The 4909-nt window shown below is 42.0% G+C and overlaps 1 pseudogene across 1 annotated transcript; it reads right to left on the reverse strand.

The window, feature by feature from the left end:
* Nucleotides 1-3827: 3827 nt before the first annotated feature.
* On the reverse strand, nucleotides 3828-4535 carry LOC308522102 (large ribosomal subunit protein uL16-like; annotated as a pseudogene). The gene has a single exon. The product of its transcript is annotated as a large ribosomal subunit protein uL16-like (transcript).
* Between the last annotated feature and the right edge of the window lie 374 nt (nucleotides 4536-4909).

Raw genomic sequence — 4909 nt, forward strand, 5'->3', positions numbered from 1 at the left:
TTTTTGAATAAGGCGGCCAAACATCTCTCCCTGCACATGGCAGCCACCCAACCTGGAGACTCAGCTGTGTACTTCTGTGCAGCGGGTGCACATTGCTTCCCAGGCACCTGCATCCTGCACACAAACCTGTGACTGGGGCAGCCCCCTCTGCCTGGGACAGACCTGCAAGCACAGCATTTGTGAAATTGTCTGCAAGTGGAATGTAATGTGTTGTATGTTAAAAACACATAATAGGAAGGTTAGTTTCAAGATGATCCAGGAAGTGTTAAAATATTTTGTTGAATGGCTATTGCATATGGATTCTTGAAAGAAGTTAGTAATGTTTTATGTTGAAATTGAGGCTTTAAAGATGAATTTACATTTGATATTTAGATACCACTCCTATATGAAACTTCTTACCATCATTATCATAATCCTTACTGTGGATGGACATTTAAGTATTTTATTTAAAAAATAGTATTTATTTATTTTATTTTAAAACATTATATGCTAAACATTGAAAATATGTACAATACAAACCCACAAAATCGATAATTCTGTAATGAGGTAAGATTAATATTATTTGGATCACTCTTTTCATCAATTTTTATTGTAATTAGTATCATTTTTTTCACTATTATACCTTGAATAGTGCATTTCCATTTCATAAAGTATTTCAAACATCTGCTTTTGAATAGCTGTATGAGAGATTTTAATAACTTATAATTTTACTAGTGTCCTGGTGCATGAATTCATGCACATTGAAAGGAAATTAATTAGAAGAAATATTATAATATTGCTATTCACCCTTTTTCTGTAATAGAAGTGTCAGAGATGAAAGAAAATTAGTAAAATGTATATGAAAATAATATATAAATTGATTAACAAATAAACACTAACAACATGATATAACAATAACAAAGACATTATATAAAAACATGATATAAAACAACATTGATAAAAACAATGACTGATAAATTGATTAAACTTATTCTAACACTGAGGCCAGTGTCAGACGGGGACAAATCAATTCTTGGAATCAGAACAACTTCTCCTACACAGATCCTGTTAATACTTCAGCTTTGATTATATTAGTTCATAATCTTTTGATAATAAATCTAGTACCATTACAAAGACCCCATTTACTATTAAGATTCCTCGGTAGCATGATGATTGCGCCTACTTTCAATTCTAATTTATGACACGGCATTTCCCGAAGGAGTAATACTTTTAAGAAATTTGATGGGAAAATTTTTCTTTCTGGCATCATCTGTTGAATCTAGTATTATTGTCGATTACACTATCCTCTCTGAGTCTTAGTGCAATATCCGTTCCCCAGCCTTTTTCACCATGTGGGAAAAGAACAGGATGCATCATTGCATCTAATGTAGGAAAAGGATGCTGATTTGTTTCATTTTAGTGGCATTCAGGTTATTGGGATCTGGTTTACAATGAATGAGCAAGTCCCTTTCAAAACGAGGTCCTCCATCTTCGTGACGGCAAATTTGGTTACACGGGGATAATTATATCTACCTGGATCACTATTATGATCATATTTAATTGCCATTTTTACTTCTGTGTGACGACACCACTTTCTTTCAGCTTCAAAATGTCAACAAAAATAACCAAATTCACAATCGACAATGACAGATCAAAACACACGCATGTGATTGGTGCCAGCAAAAGCTTTATATGTATTGCACATGTGCGAGTCAACTTAGCCTTTTATAGATATAGAATAAACTTGCTTAATTAGACCTGCTTTCTAATTTAGCTAAACTTTTTCCAGTCCAGTGAAGCACCCCAACTTCTCTTTCAGGTAATTGTCAGCAACACAGCAGTAAATATCAACACGAAGCAGATTATTATTGCAGATCACGCAGGAAGGAAAAAAGGTAAAATATTTAATTGCAGCAGTGTTTGACTATATTCTGTGCAGTGAGAAAATGTGAAGTCATTTTCAAGGTCCACCATTTCTTACTTCTTTTCAGTCAGATCAAGTTTCTAAGCTTTCTAAATCTCTGTTTTCCAGCTAATGAAAAGAAAATGGGATTCCACTGAGTCTCCTGTCTACCTACTCCAGGACTTCTGTGAGGATTAAATGAGATGAGGCATGTGAAAACACTTCACAGACATATGGTTGCAGTGTAAAGTGTTTCCACCTGAGGCTAGTCATCGCTAGGGAGAGGAAGCCAGGTGTTGCTACTTGATGTCATTACCTGGACAGTCAGACACTCAGCATATTAGCTTTTTATATAGATAGCCTAGAGTCCTGGTGCACAATATTCCTGCATGTGTAAGGTCCCTAGGCCTGGCTGGTGATCAGGGCCGATCAGGTTCTTCCTTCCCCCAGCTGCTGGCTGTTGCCTGCCGGCAGGGGCCTTCCTTCGTTCTGTGCCACGCCCTGGTGGTCAGCACACATTATCGAGCAGTTGAACTCCTGGTTGGTTGAACTCCCAAGGGGACAATTTGCATATTAGCCTTTTATTATAGGACTAGAGGCCCAGTGCACAAAAATTTGTGCACTCAGGGGTGTCTCTCAGCCCGGCCTGTGCCCTCTCACATTCTGGGACACCTCGGGGGATGTCCACTTGTTGGCTTAGACCCGCTCCCCAGGGGATTGGGCCTAAGTTGGCAGTCAGATATCCTTCTGGAAGCCTAGGAGCCCTCGGGGGAAGTCCACTTACCAGTGGGGAACAGGCCTAAGCTGCAGTTGTACATCCTTAGCGCTGCTGAGGAGGCTGGAGAGGCTCCCGCCACCACCGCCATGCTGGCAGCTGTCAGCTTGGCTTGTGGCTGAGCAGAGCTCCCCCTGTGGGAGCACACTGACCACCAGGGGGCAGCTCCTGCATTGAGCATCTGCCCCCTGGTGGTAAGTGTGTGTCATAGTGACCAGTCATTCCTAGTTGTTCTGCTGTTAGGGTCAATTTACCCTTTTATTATATAGGATAGAGGCCTGGTGCATGGGTGGGCGCCAGCTGGTTTGCCCTGAAGGGTGTCCCGGATCAGAGTGGGGGTCCCACTGGGGTGCCTGGCCAGCCTGGGTGAGGGGCTGAGGGCTGTTTTCAGGTTGGCCACACCCCCTTAAGGATGGGTGTCCCACTGGGGTGCCTGGCCAGCCTGGGTGAGGGGCTGAAGGCTGTTTGCAGGCTGGCCATACCCCCTGGCGACCGAAGTTCCCAGCTTCTCCTTTTTTTTTTTCCTGGGATTTATTTATCTTCTATAATTGAAACTTTGTAGCCTTGAGTGGAGCCCAGGTCCAGCCAGAGCAGGCGGGAAACTTGACCTCCTCCATCACTGGGGGCAACTCAAGCCTCCTGCTTGCTCCAGCTCTGTGGCCTCTGCCATCTTAGTTGGGTTAATTTGCATACTTGCTCCTGATTGGCGTGTGGGCGTGGCTTGTAGGTATATGTTTGCATTTACTCTCTCATAGAATTTAGAAGACAGAGTTGTGTATTATTCACTGCAGTAGCTTCAGTACCTAGACCAAACTTTTTCACATATTTGATAATCAGAAGATAGTTATTTAAGAAAGAAAAGTGAATTCTGGTATTTATTCATCATTTTAATTTAAGGTTTGTGATAGAATAAATTTATGAGTTGATTCATGAATAACAAATATTTTTAATGTCTATATTTGATTATTTAAGTATGCACTATATCTTTTCATTTATATATGACTTTCTCAATAAAGCTCTGTTGTTTTGAGATAATTAAATTTACTCTTAGACTTGTAATTTTTTGTTCCCATTATGACTTAAATCCTTCTTTCTGTGCTACGTAGGATTTTTTTTTAATAGAAAGTTGGTTTATTGGTGGGTGTAAGGTGGGGAGCAGCACCGAGACTCTCACCAGTGCAGGGCCCGCCATTTGTCCAGTGGACCACGACTAGAGATATATTTGACCCTACAGCCATCTGGGATGAGGTGCTTCTCGGCCACCATGTCTTCAAACTCATCCATATTAAAGTTAGTAAAGCCCCACTTCTTGGAGATGTGGATCTTCTGGTGGCCAGGGATCTTGAGTTTGGCTCTGCGTAGGACCTCAGTCACATGCTCCTTGTTCTGCAGCTTGGTGTGGATGGACATAATGACTTTGCCAATGTGGACTCTGGCCACTGTGCCCTGGGCTTTCCAAAAGCACCCGAATACCTGCCTGGAGCCTGCCGGCCCCAGCACAAGACAGCATCTTGTTGATGCGGATGCCGTGGAAGGGGTGCAGCCGCACTTGGATGTGAAAGTCATCTTTGCCACAACTTTTCACCACGTACTTTTTGGCACAGATTCACATGGCCCCCAAGGCTTCGGAGGAGAGCTGCTCATCTTCATCTGACACCATGTGGCCGCAGAGTAGGAACTCATCTACTTCTGCCTCTTCCGCCCCAGGACAAAGATGCAGATTTTGGCATCAGGGATACTGAGGCAGAAGCAAGAGTTTGGGTATGGCTTGTTCTTACAATACCAGTAACGCTGGGCAGGGCGGTGACCCTTGGCAACACCAGGCTCTTCAGTGGCATACGGAAGGGAAAGAGCAGGATATTTTTGATATGTATTCATCAGCCACCTTATTATTAGTGTATTGCACAAAGGCATTGGACTGATTTAAAGATAATTTGTTACAAATCTCCCTGCCTAATCTACATGTTTTGTTTTGACTGAATGAAACATTACTGACCACAATCTTCTCATTAAAAAAAAAAAGTTTTATTGATTTCAAAGAGAGAAAGGGAGAGAGAAAGAGAGATAGAAACATCAATATGAGAGAGAATCATCCATTGTCTGCCTCCCACACGCCTCTACTGGGGATGGAGTCTGAAACTCAAGCATGTGCCATGACAGGGAATTGAACTGCAACCTCCTGGTTCATGGGTCCACACTCAACCATCCAACCACATCTGCCTGGCCACAATCTCCTTTAAAAATATTATTAT

Source organism: Myotis nattereri (genome assembly GCF_964212035.1).
Source record: "Myotis nattereri genome assembly, chromosome: 1".
NCBI lineage: Eukaryota > Metazoa > Chordata > Mammalia > Chiroptera > Vespertilionidae > Myotis > Myotis nattereri.